Here is an 18167-nt window from a genome sequence, read left to right as displayed (position 1 = left end):
GTTTCTCCATGTTGGTCAGGCTGGTCTGGAACTCCCAACCTCAGGTGATCCGCTCACTTTGGCCTCCCAAAGTGCTAGGATTACAGGCATAAGCCACCGTGCCGACCTAATCTGATGATTTTTTTACGGCTTGATAAATTGATTTCTAAGCAAATAAATAACTAATTTATCCAAAATGTATTTAGCCAGCAAGTTAAATTTGGGAGGAGAGAAGGGAAGGGCAAGAGTTGGTCTGAAAAACAATTGCTTCTCCTGGTTTCTGGTAGGTAGTTTACTTAGAGGAAAACAGTAAAATAAGAATGTAATGTAGGTGAGCAGCAGTCCATGGGGCGGGGCGGGGCTCACAGAAGGATCTCAGCCTCCCCGGCTCATCTCTCTCACTGCTGCTTATACTTCAGCCTTTCTGCAGTACTTTCTGTTTGCACGGAGGCCTGTCCCGACCCACAGAGGCTCAGGTGAGACGGCCTCGCTCTCACACCTGGGGCCCACCCAGAAGTTGGCAGAAGGGAGGAGTCCAGAGCGCCATCCAGGCCTACGAGTCTGTGGACCTGCCCACCATCCTCCCCTGGCCAGGGTGCCTGCTCACAAGTCCATCTGTTTATTCAACAAACAGTCCTGGCGGCCCGGTGCTGGGCCAGGACAGCGACAAGAAGACGATTGTCTTCCCTCCTGGAGCTCACAATGACCAGGCCCCGTGCAGGAGACACATGGGCCAGGGAAGGCCTCCTAGGGCAAAGCCAGGGGACTAATGTGCACACCCAGGGAGAGTTTTGGGTAGGGCAACCACAGAGGCCTGTGGGGCGAGGGGGTGCGTGGGTGAGGAGCCTCAGCAGGAGGGAGGCCTGAGGGGCATGGGGCATGCCATCAGGGATCACAAGGGTCACTGGCTGCTGCATCCAGACCAGACCATCGCAGGTGGGGAGGATAGCACCCGGTCAGAGGCCCTGCAGAAACCCAGGGAGAGAGGACACACGAGCACTGCTGGTGGTGATAGTCAAAAGTGATCATATTGGGATGAACTCTGGAGGCAGAAAAAACAGGTTTCAAACACGCACTGGGCTATGGGAAAAGGTGATGAAAGAAGTGTCTGAGACGTGTGGCCTGAATCACCGGGCAGACAAGGATGCGGGTGACTGGAATGGGACAGTGAGGGTGGGACAGGGCTGGGGAGCTGAGGGGCAGGGAGGAGAAGGTGGGGGAGTAAGAGTTCAGTTTTAGACATGCTGGCTTGGAGGTGCCTATGAGTAGAGATGCCCAGTAGGCAGGTAGGTGTAGGAGCCTAGGGTTTGGAGTTCTGGGCCAAGGTCCTCTACGGAAATACACAATCAGTCTCAACAGTTGCGACACAACTCTGCCTCTAAGCTCTCCAGCTGTGAGTATAAGGTTCTAGGCTCAGAAACCTCTCTCCACTGACAGCTAAAGGAGAGACCCCATTCCTCCGGGCTCTGAAGCTGGCCACACCTTACTGGCAGGCTGCATCACCCAGGGAGGGAAGGGGAACAAACACTCAAAGACATCTTTGCTTAGAGAAGGTTTCCATAAAACAGCACCAGAGACAGCGACAAACAGGTCACAGGAGCACCAGAGACAGTGACAAACAGGACACAGGATGGAGAATATTTCCAATAAGAGGGTTCCGGCTTCCCTGGCCCACTTCCAAACACAGCTGTCCCGCCCCTTACTGGGCTCTGAGCAGTGGGCCCCTCTGCCAACCCTGCCAACCCAAGAGCAAGCCAGAGGGTCCCTTGATGGCCTCTTAACAGTCAACAAGCCAATGCATTTGCTACATTACAGCAGCACTACATCATCCAGTAGCAGAGAATATATCTGAACGGCATGGCATTTGCCTTCTTAGCAGCCAGTGACTCGTGTCTAAGCAGACCCAAGAGCACCTCACCCGCTCATGTCCTTCAGGGCAGGCGCCTGCAAAGAGATGGGGCCATTGGTGGCAAGCTCTGTCCCCAACGCACTGTGTGTGGCAACAAGCAGATCCTCTGCCATCATCTAGAGTCCTCATTGATCACACAACTAATTACCAGGGGAGATCAGAAAGCGCCTCACCTGCCACCTAATCATTTGAACAATGAGCTGAAGCCTTGGTCATGAGGACGCTGGCTCCTGTTCCCTTCAGGGAACCAGGAGGACCACACCAGGGAGAGCCAGCAGACGTGGCAGCCTTCTGTCCCTGCTGCCAGCTTCGGCTCCAGAGCTGAGTTCGGACAAGCATCACAGCTGGCACGCGCCTCTCCCACACGCAGCTTCTAGGGAGCATGGCTGGAGGTGGCGCTTCCTGGGCTGTGAAGGAGAGAGCAGGAAGCTGCGAAGCCAGTGCGAACGGCGCAAACAGCTTCCACTTGGAACGCAAGCAGGGGATCAGGGGACTTGGCAGCCAGAGCAGAAGAGTCAGAGCTGCAGACAACAGTGAATAGCTGAGCTGGGGAAGGGATGCGGCAGCAAGAGGTGACACAGAGGCTTGTGGAGCACAGCACGGGGCAGCAGGAGCCACCGGACAAGGCCAGGCGGGGAAGGAAGGTGATTTTGTTGAAAGAGGAGAAACAGAACTGAAGTCAACTTGCATCCACAGCCGAACAAACTGTACCAGGACAGAAGCTCAAACCATGCCAGGCAAAAAGGGGCACAGGCCACAGACAGAGGCGGGAGGCGAGTGGGACAGACAGGAGAGGGGCTACACTGGCGGATCCACCCCACCGCTAGCACCAGGCCGAGTCTCTGCACTGCTCAGGACCTAGAACACACTCCTAAGTCCCACAAAAGCGCCCAGAAGACGCTCCTCTAACAGGGAGGAGATGAGAGCAGGCCCCCACGGTGGCCCCAGCCTGCACCGTACTCGGGCCACACTCCATCCTGCATGGCCCACCACCAGGAGAGAGCTTCACGGGGTGCCCCCTCAGTCCCCTTGATGTAACTATGTGTATCTTCGAATTCAGTTTTTAGTGCTATACCCTTGACCTCCCAAAATGACATTGACTAGGTGGGTGCCTGCCCAGCCACCAAGCTGCCATCCCTGGGACCAGTGACCTTCAGAAAACAGCCCACCATGTGGCTTGGACAACCATTGGGCATCACTTTCCAATTAGGTTTCACACATTAAAATAACATAAATTCTGGCCTGAATTCCTCATTCAGCTAATAGCCACATTAGAGAAGAAGAAACAAATCAATTAATTATACTTCTATGTACATTTCATTAATTATTTGTTCCTTAAAGCCAAGGAACATGAAATTAGATGCTGTCTGTGAAAAGCTTTAAATAGTTACGCGTTTTGCAAATAGAAGGCATTATTATTCCCATGCGAAAGTGATAAACCTGGCTTCCTGTCGTGAACTGCATGGAGTATGAAATGTAAGCATTTTGTGAAATGTAAACAAATATCAACCATTAAAGCACTGTGGTCGAGATAGAGTTCCCCACTGCAAACAATTCGATATGAAATCAAGGTAGGTGTTCTAACGGGCTTGTTTTCCTTTACCATTCGTGGCTGGTTGATTTGGTTTTCGACAAAGACGGGAAGAAACGCTCCACACCAGAACCAGACTCACACGACCTCGGGCAGGGCCGCAATCAGGAGGAATGGTGACCCAAAGGGCAAGGGCCACCCGACATGCTCACCAAGAGCAACGCCCCGCGCCCGGGCTCACTCCCGCTCCCACAAGCCTCTGGCCTTTCTGCGTACACCCACCTTTCACACGAGCCATGTGTCCACTGCCATTTCTTCTCAAGCAAAACCTGTCCAGACCCCTCTTGCCCTTCTCCCTCCCGCTTCCTCCTTTTGCCTCACCTGCCTTTTGCCTCACCCATAGTCATCTATATGCCTCTGAACTCGAAGACGATGCTGCCCGTGGCGCGCATTCCATGCAGGCAGGGAAAGAACCTTCTCTCATCCCTGCAGCCCCGCAGCACCCTGGACATCTGGAATGAGCTTCACCAGATTACAGGTCTCCATTCTTATAAATGCATGTGGGCCCTAAAAGGGTGCCCCTGCTCCAAGCATGAATAAATAATCTCACCCTCCTAAGGAAGATTTCTCCACACAAATAAAGCAGTCTATCAACATTTCTGATCACCAAACTGGTGTATCCAATCCTTCCCCGACCTGTGTCAGGATTCGCCCTCGAGGGTTCAGATAGCACGGACCAGAAAGAGGAGCCTAGGAGAGTCAGGGTGGCAAAGGAGCAAGATATGGTCTGTGGATTTTGAGTTCACAACAGCTAAAAGCTACAAAAGTAATTTAGAGTTTGAGTTTGAAATTTCAGGCACTGTAAGCAGTAGCATCTACCCATGACACTCACAGACACCCTCCCACCTCTTCCCCCACCTGCAGCCATGCATGGCCTGCCCTGCCCTCCCCCGTCTTAACACATGTTCCCACTGCCCGCCTGTGGGCCCCCAATTTTCTGAAGCATATACTCCTACAAGCAAAAATGTCTAAGCACACAGGTCATGTATACTTATCTATAATTATAAATTATATACATATACTATGGTAATAGTACATTGTACACATAATATACAAAGTTTGAAATAATGAAGTAAAAATAAGCATATGCGCTCTAATATTTTCTCGCTGCAACCCACTGACCTAGAATACTCTTTCCCCGTTTGTTAACCTTAAAAAAAAAATACGTTCTTTCGCTAAGTCTCAGCCCGAGGTCTATGTCTCAGTCCAGCCGCGCTGCTGTAACGAAATACCTTCAATGAGGTCATTTAGAAACAGCAAAAATGTGTTGCTCCTAGTTCTGGTGGATGGGATGTCCAAGATCAAGGTGCCGGCAGATCTGGCATTTGGTGAGGGCCCATTCTTCATAGATGGCACCTTCTCTGAGTCCTCGACGCGTGGAAGGGGTGAACAAGCTCCTCCGGCCTCTGTTATAAAGGCACTAATCTCACACATGAGGGAGGAGCCTCGTGACCTAATCCCCTCCTAGAAGCCCCACTGCTCAATACTGCCAATACTATCACAGTGGAGTTAAGTTTCAATTGAGGAGTTTCGGGGACACACAAACATTCAGACAACAGCATTTGGCCTCCTCCATGAAGTCTCCCTTGATTGACCAAAGTACATTGAGCCCTCAGGAAGCCAGGAGACAGCAGGTCTACTCACATCGTCCTCTGTCTCCCTGGTGTGGTCGTTAGCCCTGCGTGGCAACCATGGGCACACCTGTCTTCTACCAGTTTGGGGACAAAGCCATGTCTTTATCTACTGCCTAGTGCGTGGACGTCCTGAGTGCTCCATAAAAATGCACAGAGGAGGAAAGAGTAGAAGGAGAGGGAAGGGAGGGAGCGAAGGAGGCGTCAGAGCCACCACCTCAGGGCCTGGGGGCCTCACTCTCCTCCACATCTAAAGCCTTTCTTGAAAAACTGCTTAGTTCAAGCCATGATTGTAAAACCACTCTCACTTGCTAATTTCTTCCACCACACACATTCTATCTTCTCCTTGGTCTCTATGTCTCCAAAAGGCGGGAACTGGGTCTCTGACTGTGCCAGTGCAGGGCAGATGTCTCACGAGTACACACTTGGCTCACGAGCTGCCTTTTACTGAGCACTCGCTGTGGTAGCTGGCCTGTCCCACCTGATCTGCATACATATGATCTTATCTAATCCTCTCAAAAACCTACAAGGTGGGCAAACAGCTATTTCAGAGAAGGTGAACTGAGACCTAGAGAGTCAGTGACCTTCCCCAGGTTGCACAGCCTCCAAGGGGCCCGGCAGCACAGGGGCCCAGGAGGGACAGCTAGAAGGATGACTGAGCAACTGCCCATGGCAAGCCCTCAGGCCAGGAGGCAGCGCGATTACCCGAATCGTCCCAAGCACACCACGGATGATGCAGTCACCCCGTGGCAGCTGACACACAGGCCGGCGCTGCGGCCTGGATGCTGCCTCCTCGGTGGGTCCAATGGGGACAGCTTCCTCCATGCAGATGGCAGAACAGAAGCCATTCCCTCAGACACATAAATGTGCCCCGGCTATAAAACTCCAAAATACAAACAATGTTACAGCAACCAAAGGATGAGGATTCACATTAGAGGGTAATGCACCAAGAGTCCATCAGATAACAACTGCTCCGCTTCATTCCAAGTTCAACTTTATCAGAAAACAAATGTCATGATTTTTCTGGACTAAATTTACTATATATAGCTAGTTGTAACTATACCTACACATTTATTATTTTTACATTACTCTTCAGATGAAAAAATGCAAAATCCCAGGACCTCTAGTTTAGAAGTAAACAATTTTGAATGTCATATTCAAACCCAATAGGAGGAAAGCTAAGTTTTTTAGGGGCACAATTTTTTAACATTTTTTTGTAGAGATAGGGTCTTACTATGCTGCCCAGGCTGGTCTCAAACTCCAACCTTGTGCCTGACCTAGGGTTCAAGATTTATCTTAATAGCCAAAGTAGCAGAAAAACAAATGTTCAACCAAACCAACTGCCGACATTTCCTCGAGTCCTGCACACATCGTGTCCAGAAGGCCCCCGTCCCCACCAGGAAAGCAGGGACTCTGTTGCAGAAGCAAGCCAAACACCGAGGTCAAATCAGACAGAAATCGGTCAGCTCTGCACGCCTCAGCCAGTAACAAGCACAAGCTGGATTTGTCAGGCACCCAAAGCCCTGTGGGTCAATAGCAAGCACCCTCACAGTGACATCAGAGCCACCACCTCACTGAGGAAAATGGAGAACCGCCAAGGACTGTAGCAGAGGCGTGCTCCCCAAAAGACACTGAGGGACCCCACTGGCCAGACCACTGGAGGACTGCCACCCCATTAGCAGCCTTCAGCACACTCCATCTCTATTCCACAGGCCTCATCCCATCTCCAGCCTTTTGGAATCCATCTCCAAGGCCTCGGCACTGCCACAGATGAGGGCAGGTGTGCACCTGGGACAGAGTGTGGTGCTGATGGCAGGTCAGGCAGAGCTGAGAAGGACCCAGTCTGCGGTCTCAACCCAGGGAGATGGGGCACAGCATCACCAGCTGAGCTTCTGCCGTCTGCACCTGCAGTACCGGGGCTCACACACCTAGGCACCTCCTTGAAAGCTTTGGTACAGAACACAGAACTGTGCTGATATGTTCAGGCTCTGCCTCCCCACTCAAATCTCACCTTGAATTGTAATCCAAATTGTAATCCCCATGTGTTGGGGGAGGGACCTCATAGGAAGGGAATACATCATGAGAGTGGTTCCCCTGTGCTGTTCTCATGGTAGTGAGTTCTCACGAGATCTGATGGTTTTGTAAGGGGTTTTTCCTTCCTTCACTCTGCACTTCACTCTCCTGCTGCCAAGTGAAGTAGGACATGTTTGCTTCCACTTCCACCATGACTGTAAGTGTCCCAAGGCCTCCCCAGCCATGTGGAACTGTGAGTCAATTAAACCTCTTTCCTTTATAAGTTACCCAGTCTCGGGTATTTCTTCATAGCAGCATGAGAACGGACTAATACATGGGCCCACCAGGTCCTGTGGGGCCCACTCACTGTCCACCAGGCAACGCCAGGTGGAGGTGCACCCCCAGCACACACCAAAGAGCAGGTGAGCACCTTGCATAGTACATGAGGGTCTCCCCACCTGATGCGCTCAGGTGCCTGTGAACAAAACCACACTGATCATGACCAGCCCTAGAGAAAGTGGTGCCATCTTGCTCCCTCCAGCACGGTAAGCACCCTCCATTCCAGCTGCTTCCAACCCCTCAATGAAAGACTGTCTTTAATTAGTTCATCACCACCTAGTAAAGTGATTTTTTCATCTCTGTCAAGCTTTAGGAGCAACAGCTTAGGAGGTCAGGCACTGTTCATAGTTGTTGCAACTCTGGAAGGACTGAGGCCTTGGAGGAAAGCAGAAAACTTTAGCACATTTGCAGAGGACGTGGAGGTCCTCCACAGATGACACAAGCATGGAGTATGGAGGATCACGAATTTTCTGTCTGCCCATCATGAATTTTCTGTCTGTGTCCTTAGCAGCAAGACTAGCAAAGAGTGTGAGGTCCAATAGGGGTCATTTGAAATGAAGAGACACGACTGAACAAGGTATGGTGGGGCTATCCAGACAGCCAGGTGCTGACTCCACCCCCTCTCCTGGCCCTCATTCTCCATTGTGAGTTCAAGGCTACCGCTAAAGAGGGAGGATGAGGAGGCTGGGGGAAGACCAAGAGCAGTCTATGCCCATCGCATCCTATAATTTGTTTAAAAGACATGTTATTAGAATGTTTATTGCCCTGAACCTACCTGAGTAGAATTTAATTCTGTTTTATTTTATTTTATTTGAATTTTAAAAAGCACAAAGGTCTTACCCCACCTACTGAGATCATCCTCTAACATTATGATGTTTGGCCTTAACAAAATTCTAGCAAACAGCAAAACTCTTTTCAACGATGATCCAGATGATACAAAGTCAGATTTTCAAAATAAAAAGATAGGAAAGAAAATTTAAACATCATGTGCCCATATCGTTTACTGCCAAATTTGCAAAGATTTTTTAAATAATATTCGGCATTGACAAGGGTGCAGTCACCCTCTTGTCTGTGGGAATGTAAGTTGCCTCTCCCATTCTGAAAGCCCCATCTGGCAATATTTTTGGAGGACCCTTAAAAGTCTTATACCCCCCAATTTCCCTTTTAAGAATCTACCCAAATAATATTTTTAAAAATGTTCAGGCCAAGCACAGTGGCTCACGCCTGTAATCCTAGCACCCTGGGAGGCCAAGGCGGGAAGATTGCTTCAGCCCAGGAATTTGAGACCAGCCTGGGCAACATGCTGAAACCCGGTCTCTACAAAAAAAAAAAAAAAAGGCGTGGCAGCATCTGTAGTCCCAGCTACTTAGGAGGCTGAGGGGAGAGGATGCCACGAGCCTGGGAAACGGTGGTTGCAATGAGCCGAGATCACACCACTGCACTCCAGCCTCGAGAACAGAGCAAGACCCCATCTCCATTTTTTAAAATTATCAAATTATGTAATAAATTTCTAAAAAAAAAAGTTTAAAGATGTTCAACGCAATCATATTTATTTATTTATTTATTTTTAATTTTTTTTTTTGAGACGGAGTCTAGTTCTGTTGCCCAGGCTGGAGTGCAGTGGCGCGATCTCGGCTCACTGCAAGCTCCGCCTCCAGGTTCACGCCATTCTCCTGCCTCAGCCTCCTGCGTAGCTGGGACTACAGGCGCCCGCCACCACCCCCAGCTAATTTTTTGTATTTTTTAGTAGAGACGGGGTTTCACTGTGCTGGCCAGGATGGTCTCCATCTCCTGACCTTGTGATCCGCCTGCCTCGGCCTCCCAAAGTGCTGGGATTACAGGCGTGAGCCACCGCGCCCAGCCAATGCAATCATATTTATAACAGAGAAAACTGGTAACAGCCTCAATGTCCTAAAACTGGTTTTAAAAAAATTACAATATAACCATAGAATAGAATATTACACAATCTAGAAGTGGGATTTTTGGAGAATATTTAAATCACATGAAAAATATTCATGAAAGAATGCTAAGCTTCTTAAAAAGTACATAAATGACTTTATAATTAATCAATAAACCTGGAATCTACTAACCTACTAATCATCTCTAGCAGTGAGATCATAGATAATTTCAGTGATTTTTATTTTCTTCCTTCTTTCCCTATTTCCTAATTCTCTTCAGTACACATGTAATCAGGAAAAGAAAGCGTTATTTGTCCCACAGATGCTGCTAGGAGCAGCTACCCCAAGACAGGCCTTGCACCTTGGGTCATGACAATGCGTGGCTACTGAGAGCTGTTGAGAGTGGACAGGACCCAGACCAGGACAGTCTCTCTAGAGGCCTTCACCTCCTCAACAGTAACTTAACCAGCCCCACGCCAGGCTAGCCTGTAGATCAAATGCCACAAAGGTTCAGAAGTGCCCTGCAACATATGGGATGCCCAGTAGTATCTACATAGGGGTCAGCATCCATCCCAGCTGCTAGGGGTGGCTCAAGAGCTGCGAGAGACTTTTCCTGCCTGATACTGTGGACCAGTTTGCAAAGAGCTGACTGTCCTGCTAGGCCCATGATATGTGCATCTCTTGGGTACTCCCTTTAGGTCCCACAATCTCGAAGATTTAGCTTGTCCAAGGTGGACAACATTTCATAGGGCGTACACGTCAATATGCATGATTCATTTACCTATACCTCATGGAGCCAGAGACTCTTGGCCTGGCGCAGTGGCTCACACCTGTAATCCCAGCACTTTGGGAGGCTCAGGCGGGAGGATCACTTGAGGTGAGAAGTGAGAAACCAGCCTGGCCAACATGACGAAACCCCATCTCTACTAAAAATACAAATATAGCTAGGTGTAGTGGTGCATGCCTGTAATCCCAGCTACTCGATTTAGGAGGTTGAGGAACAAGAAGCGCTTGAACCTGGTATGGAGGTTGCAGTGAGCTGAGATGGATCACGCCACTGCACTCCAGCCTGGGTAATAAAGGGAGACTCTATCTAAGAAAAAAAAAAACAGAGACTCTTAAAGATGGGATAACATTTTTTCACTTTTAAAGAAACTGTAGGCCAGGTGCAGTGGCTCATGCCTGTAATCCCAGCACTTTGGAGGGCCAAGACGGGCGGATCACGAAGTCAGGAGATCGAGACCATCCTGGCTAACATGGTGAAACCCCGTCTCTAATAAAAATACAAAAAAAATTAGATGGGCGTGGTGGCATGTGCCTGTAATCCCAGCTACTCAGGAGGCTAAGGCAGGAGAATGGCATGAACCTGGGAGGCAGAGCTTGCAGTGAGCCGAGATTGCGCCACTAAACTCCAGCCTGGGCGACAGAGCGAGACTCCGTCTCAAAAAAAAAAAAAAAGAAACAAAGAAAGAAAGAAACTATAGTGCTCTTTGTCCTGGGATGAACTGGATCCCTCTGAGTGAAGAGACAGCTGGCGGGGCCATTACCAGCACACACCACCAGACCCAGGCAGTTAGCTGCTCCCAGGAACCGGGCAGTCACACTCCACCAGGCTACACCCAGAGGTGCCACGGTGAGGCTGATGGAAGTGGTTTAAAGCACCAGTGCAGAAGAAATATCTGGCAATACCAACACTCCTGCTGATTGTTGCTTTGTCTTTCTCTCAAGGAACTCAAGGGATAAGGTGGGCAGAGACAAAGCTGCCATGGTCCAGTCCTCAAAACCGAGGCTCTTGCCACAGGTAAGACAGGCAGAGAGCAGAGATTAGGATTAAAAAGAGGGGAGGGAGTTGAGGAGGGAGGGCCACAGCGCGGAGGCAAGAAAGACAAAACCCTGAACTTGCTGGCTGGATAGAGTCCCAGTGGGACCTGTATGGGGACAGGAAGAGAATGGCACCCTGCCAGCAAGTGGTCCCAGATGAAGAATTCCTGACCCAGGCCCCACCTCATTTAGCTCCAGAGGCAGATCCCAGAACCTGGAGCCATACTGCCCAGGCTGCTCCACCCTTTATTCACAAGTTGGTGACTCTGGGCAATGTCTTGACATCTCTGTAACATGTAGATGGCAGGAGGATCCATGTCACAGGGCCACTGTGAGGATTAAATTAGTGAATCAGTATATGGCAGCCCTCAGAACAGAGCCTGGCACACAGGAGAGGCTACAGAAGCACTTGGAGCTGCTGTTATTATTATCTGCCCACTTGCCCTGGTTAGAGGTCAGGGAGCCCTTCGGAAAGCAGCCTGGCCTCCTACAGCCTCTCCAGTGGCTGCCTTCAGAAGCAGTGAGACTTTCCAATGGAAATTCCCTTGCAGCTCTGTGCACAGGTTGCTGGCCCCTGGGGCCACGGACTCCGAGAACAATGCCTGGCTGTGCATTGCCGGCCCAGCCCTCTTCTGAAGAATCTCAGCAGCCAGGCCAGCAGCGTACCAGGAAGCCACACAGTGTGGCAGAAAGCCTGCCATTCTGCAAACCCCAGAGGCAGGAAGTCGAAGCACATCTGCAGAGGGTCCTCGAGACACCTGGCATGGAGGATGGCTAGCCAGTGTGAGTGGGAAGGATCTCTTTCTCTCAAGCCCTACTTTCAGGAGATTCTCTAGGTTCTTTTAGGAAGAGAGCAGATGAGGGCACACACACATCACTCACACCCACCCCCTTCCCTACCTTAATGCCACTCAGTCGTCCAGTCCCCAAGTCCCATCCACAAAGAGGAGAGCAAATCATTTGGCAGGGGCCCCTGGTATGAGGTGGCTTTGTAACATGAGCTGTGTGTCCGCAAACAACTAGGGCAAGACCATTAAGTTCATTACACCTGTCACTCTGCCAGCTGAGCTTCCAAATTGCCCAGATGAAAGTACATTATGCCCAAGGAGTGCCACCCAGGCCCTCCCAGGCCAGTACAGCCTTATCTATCGTAGACAATTTGTTCTCAGTGTCTGCACCTGCAGAAAGAACACAACTGTAAACAGCTTGAAACTTGGCTTTGAGACACTTTAGGCCCTGGGCAGCTAAGAACTAAGTTGAGGTCTCCTGGGAAGAAGCTAGGTGCCTGATTTCCCTGCTCGGAGGAAGAACAGGAGTGTGGACCAGAGGTGGGGCCAGGGCAGGGGAGGAGGCGGAGCAGCCTAGCAAAATAAAGGACACAGAGTTGCTCCTTGGATTCTACTGCCCTGCAGTAGAGCCAAAAATAAAAGCAAGGCACACCCTTTTCATTTCCAAACGGAGGCACAGCATTCTAGGCGGCAGGCAGAGGCCCTCTGCGCAGCTGCATGCACACCAGGCCCATGAGCGGCACCCAGCCGGCCGCCGGCTGCAGAGTGCGTTTGCAGTGCAAGCGTGTTGCAGACAGCGGTAATTTATTTATCCCTGTCATGTAACATTAACAATCTGTCTGGAGCTTGGCAAGCACCAACTTGCACTGTCACATAAACTGTCTGACAAACTTAAAGTTTCGTAAATGCTTCTCTTTTTCCAGCAGACAATAAAGCATCCTTAAAAAAAAAAAAATAGTTGTCATCTTTTCTGTTCCTTTTCTCTCTTCCTCTTCCAAAAAAAAAGGAAGAAAAAGAAAAAAAAAACAACAACAAAGGAAACCATGCAAACAGAAATGATCCCTCAGCAGGATTCTTAACCCTGAACCGCTCGACATTTTTCCGATGCTAAGTAAATGAGTAAATAAATGGATGTGGGGAGTGACGTTGTAGGAGACGGTTGAGAAGGGGGTACAGAGGAAAATCTGCAAAACAAAAGTACAGTCATTAAAAATTAATAAAGGGTGTGGACATCCAGACCCCACCCCCGTCTGCTCATGGGGATTGAGCCAGACATTCTGTGTCCTCGTTAAGTGGAGTCTGGCAGGCTGCCGGAGTGTTAGTGGGTTCTGGGAATGCCAATATATTAACCAGAGGACTTTTTGCATACCCTTTAGAGTTTTTATTCTAGAAAAGTCAACCATTTGGCACAGTGCAGCATTATTTTTGTCCGGGAAAGCTCGCAGCTGCCAATCAAGAGAGAAATTATATCTATGTTCTTTGTAATCTCCAAGACCTATCTGGAAAACAAGCTTGGTGGAAAGAAAAGTCTTCACAAAAACAGCTTAAAAGGCCAAAGTACCATTTTTAGTGAGAACTCAAAGAAAAGCAATCCATTCTTAAATCACATGGATATGTGACAATACAGACATCGTTTTCAATTCCTCCTGTGATGGAAAAAAAATGACATTAACTGAAAATTCAAACCCAATATTTTCAGAGTAATTAATAGTACAGGTACTAGCTTCAGTCCTTTCTTTGCCTAACAATGAAGCAAACAATGCCCCCCAAAAAACTCTCTAAAAAGTGGCAGGTCTTGTGGCCTAAATTTTCAAATAGTAGGCAGAACCTTTGCATTCCTATTTTGAAACTTAAGATTCACCTTCCATGTACACCCATAATATAGGTCAAGATGTAATTCTAGACTAACACAGTTCATATAGGCAGAAAGTCTCTTTGACATCAGAAAATAATGGCTTCCAGGAGATTTTTTTCTAAGACCTAAAAAAAGGAAGGAACAGAGGGAGAGAGGGAAGGAGACAGAGAGGAAAGAAGAAAGAAAAGAATAATTTTGGGCTACATAGCAATTTTGCCGCTATTCATATTTAATATCCATGTGCCACTATACATTCTGTTAACTATTTCCAAAAATTTTTCCAGGTTAATATGGTATGCTCTTCTTTTACACTGTTTTATCACTTCTTGAGGATAACATTTTTCCTTCTCTATTAACTCTTACACAGAAAGAAGGACACACCATAGAGACTGGATAAGCCCAGATCCCAAAGAAAGATGAGAAGAAACATGGCAAGGACTACCAGAAAGATCAGAGCAGTCTACAATTGCAAGAATTCCTGCCCAGGGCCCTGAGGTGGCTTTGGTTTTACGTGATGACGTAGAAGATCAGAGCAGTCTACAGTTGCAAGAATTCCTGTCCGGAGCCCTGAGGTGGCTTTGGTTTTACGTGATGACGTAGAGCAGTCACCTCCCACCCACCACAAGGAGACTTTATGCTTGCTACATGCAAAGACGTCAGGAGCTCAGGGGTCTCTGCTGGACTGCCTGCCAGAAACCATCCACAAGGAGCAAAAGTCACTCTCCTCTGACTGTGCTTCCCTATCAGGGAGGTTACCCCTGCAGCAGCCCAGAGCAAAAACAGAGAGCATCCCAGGAGCTGTGAGGCTGGTCTGCCAGGCTGCTAAGTCAACCAAGACTACAGCACAGTCCCAAACTGTAAACACCTCTGCAGACGGGCCCTTGCTCTCCGTGTGCCAGGCAAGAAAACTATTCTTAGAACACTGTCAGCAGTTGGGGGAAAATAAATATTTGTCTATGTATGTATATACTCCAGTGGGAGTGGGGTGGGGTGGAGGAGTCTCAAATAATGTGCCAACAAATTGGCACAAAATCCCTTAATAAGCAGCTGGCACTGGCTGCGTTCCACTGCAGGATTGTGGTCTTGCAAACCAAGCCCGTGAGAGGATTCAAGAGACAGCCCTGAAAACCTGCCGGGAAGAGTCTTCTCCAATGTAAATACAAACCTACACGAACCAGGACCATGGCCAACAATGGCAAGCCCTTCCAAGGGTAACAGCAGAATGTTAAGAAATTAGAGAGGTCTTTTAAAACAGGGGAGGAAGGCAGCTACAATTCCATTACAGCAAATCCCTTACTGGCATTTACATTCCCAGCCCTAATTCCTAACACTGTGTTCAATGTCAATAGCAAAATGAAGCTCTTAAAAAGAATTAAGCTTTCAAAGATCATAAGGAAGTTAGCCCCCTGTTTTAAAAAGCACTGCTTAGAAAGGTCCATCAAATAACATTTCAAGGGTTGATGGGAAACCAAATATAATTCAATAAATATACATGGATAATATTCAGACGTCCTCATTTGTCTATGTAATGACTCAGATTTGACACTATGATCCTTGACTGAACACAAAGACTATATTCCAGAAGAACTGTGCAGAGTACAAAGGCAGAGTTACAGATGGCAATACACTAGAGTTAAAGACTAGAAAAGACAATACTCATATGCAGACTGCAGACACGACTTGATGCAATGGCAGTCTCCCTGTGCAGACTTTGCAGAACCTTCTCTGTCATTCAATACTCAGTCCTGAAGCTCCACGGGAGATACAGAGAGGAGAATGCCATTCTTGGCTAGCCAAACCGGCAGAAAGGGCCGTTTTTAAAGGGAAGCTTCCCAGCACCAGCCTTTCGAGAAGGCACCAACCTCCATACCAGCCACAGGACCCTATTTTTGAGAGTCAATGCTGCTCACCATCTCTATCCACCTCTACCGCAAATAACTTACTAATACTAGCGCTCAGAACCCACATTCTGTACAGCTACTCTTACCTCACATCCCACAATGCCTAACACATAGTAGGCCCTCAATAAATATGTATTGAAATGGTAATTAACATTTAGAAAGCAGCGCTGGTCCAGGAATGAGAAGATGCCAAAATAATTAGAAAAGAGAAAAAGAGAAGGGAAGAAACCAAGACACAGAGGAAAAGAAAAGAAGCAAATCAAAATTATCCAATTCTAGCTAATTAAAAAATTTTGGGGGAAAAACAAAAATTACGCTAGTTGCTGTAGCTATGGGCACACAGCAATCATTCCTGTGCCTGGGCAGAGCTAAGGAGCCCTGCTTGCTTTAAAGAGCTTCTAGCTGCCCTGACTGGCGACGAGGTGTCCCTCCAGGTAGGTGACCCAAGAACGCAGTGCTCTCGGATGCACCTTCTCCCGGTGCCCCCCACCCACCATGCGTCCCTGTCGTCCTGAAAACCTCTGCCTCATCGGGAAACCTCCTCCTTTTCCAATTAAAAAAAAAAAAAAAGTTTAAAAACAAGCAAATGCCCTCTCCGCCACGATAGCGATTTAACCTAAACCGAACTCACTGTCTTCCACCGGCGTACTCACAGGGCGCGCCCCCAGGCCCACCCGGGGCGGCGCACCGGGCAGGGGTCCCAAGGAAACCTCCTAAAGGCTGTGCAGGGCAGACCCCTTCACAAAGGCAAGTGCCGGGCCGAGCTGGGTGCTCGTCGCTTCCTGTTTATTCCACGGTGAGAGGCAGAGAGAAATTCAACACACGCCTGCTTCCTCCGGGGCTCGGAGACCCAGCCTAAGTGCAACAGCAGCCGCCCCAGACAATCGACTTCCCAGCCAATGCCGGGAGCTCCGGGCGGTCCCGCGACCGACGTCAACGCGCGCGGGGGGACCCGGGGGGACGCCGGGTGAAGCGGGCCCGAGGAGCCGGGGCGCGCGCGGTGCAAGATGCGGGACTGAGGGGCTGCGGGGCTTGGCCCGCCCCCTCCTTCCCGCAAACTCCCCAGTCAGGTCCTGCAGGATCTTCCCGCTTCCCACTGACCTCCAGTCCCCGCCCGCCACGGCTCGCCGAGGCCTAGGGGCGCCGAGACAGCCGGGGCTGCCACCCGCGCGCCTATCCTGGCCTCCGGGCGGTGCAGAATTCAGTCTTGCAACGGCGGGACACCCCGCGCCCCAGGGCACCAGGAAACAGAAAACGGGGTGGGGGTCGGCGAGGTCCCTCCACCGGCGTAACCCCGCCCGCAGGCCAGCGCCGGACCCCCGCCGTGCCCACCGGCAAGCCCACCCGGGCGAAGCCTCACAGACCTCGCGCGCTCGGCGCCCAGCTGCTCCCTCCGGCCCCAGCCGACGGCGCAGGCTCGCGGACGTCCAGTTCCCAAAGCGTCCGGTTCCCGAGTCCCCCGCCCCTCTCGGCCACCCCTCCCTCCGGAGCGCAGCGGTGAACTTGGGCCAGAAGCCGCGACCACTGCGGCCACCTCGGGTCCGCACTCACCTGGGCCGCCACCCGGGAGCGGAGGCGGGGACTGCCCGCAGTGCGGCTCCGCGACCAGCGGCCCTGCTGGCCAGGGGGAGGGGCGCGGTGCGGAGCGCGGCAGGGGGCGCGCGGCGGGCCGGCGGGGAGCGCGGCGCGCCGGGGTTCTTTAAGAGCTGAGGACCTCACACCCGGGCCTCCCCCGCGCTCCCCGCCCCGCTTCCACTTTCCCAGGCACCCGCAGCCTGTCTGGCGGCGGCAGCGGCGGCGGCGGCGGCGGCTCCGCGGCTTCGCGGCTTGCAGGGGATCCCTGGCCGGCCGCGGCGGCGTGCGGAGCGGGCAGGGCCAACGCACTCGCCTGCTGGTCCCGCCGGGCCCGGTCCGCAGCCTCAGCGCGGGGAGAGAGGGGACGCGGCGCTGCGGCCGCCGGGGAGGTGTCCCGCCTCCAGTCGCCGGAGGGGGGGAGTGTCCCGCCTCCCGCCGCCGCCGTCTGTCTCCAGCCGTGACTGCGCGCCGCGGCTGTGTCTGTCTCCAACTCCTCCAGTCTCTCCTCCTCCTTCCCACTCCGCGGTGGGGACCCGGCGCGCGGCCAGGCCGCGGGGACCGGGGCCGCCGTGGCGGGGGCTCAGGGGTCCCCGGCTCACAGGCCGCGCCGACCCCTGCGGGGGGCGGGCCCGGAGGCCGGGAGTGGGCAGTGGGGGAGGCGCGCGGGCGCCGAGGCCGCGGGACCCGGGGCCGCACTGCCGCCCAGGGCTCGGGCCCGCGTGGCGCGCGCCCACCGCCGGCCGCACGGGGAACTCCAAGCCGAGCGCAGAGTCCGCGGCAGGGGCGCCCGGAGGAGCTGGCTCGCCGCCCGCAGGCCGGGGGCGGTTTCGGGAGGCGGGGCAGGGGGGCGCGTTCGAGCACAGAGTA

The 18167-nt window shown here is 51.3% G+C and overlaps 1 protein-coding gene across 5 annotated transcripts in view; it reads right to left on the bottom strand.

Moving 5' to 3' along the window:
* LDLRAD4 (low density lipoprotein receptor class A domain containing 4) overlaps positions 1-17740 on the bottom strand; it is a 438552-nt gene extending 420812 nt beyond the window's left edge. For 2 of the 5 annotated variants that reach the window (XM_058438681.1, XM_058438682.1), the window contains exon 1: positions 17090-17146. The gene's annotated coding sequence lies outside the window, so the exon portion shown is untranslated. Of the gene's footprint in view, positions 1-17089; positions 17147-17276 lie in introns of those variants that run through there. The other 3 variants (XM_058438680.1, XM_058438675.1, XM_032152884.2) reach the window with 3 other exon arrangements.
* Between the last annotated feature and the right edge of the window lie 427 nt (positions 17741-18167).

The sequence above is a fragment of the Hylobates moloch genome, unplaced genomic scaffold, assembly GCF_009828535.3.
Source record: "Hylobates moloch isolate HMO894 unplaced genomic scaffold, HMol_V3 SCAFFOLD_5, whole genome shotgun sequence".
NCBI lineage: Eukaryota > Metazoa > Chordata > Mammalia > Primates > Hylobatidae > Hylobates > Hylobates moloch.
This window is presented reverse-complemented; position numbering and strand designations above follow the sequence as displayed.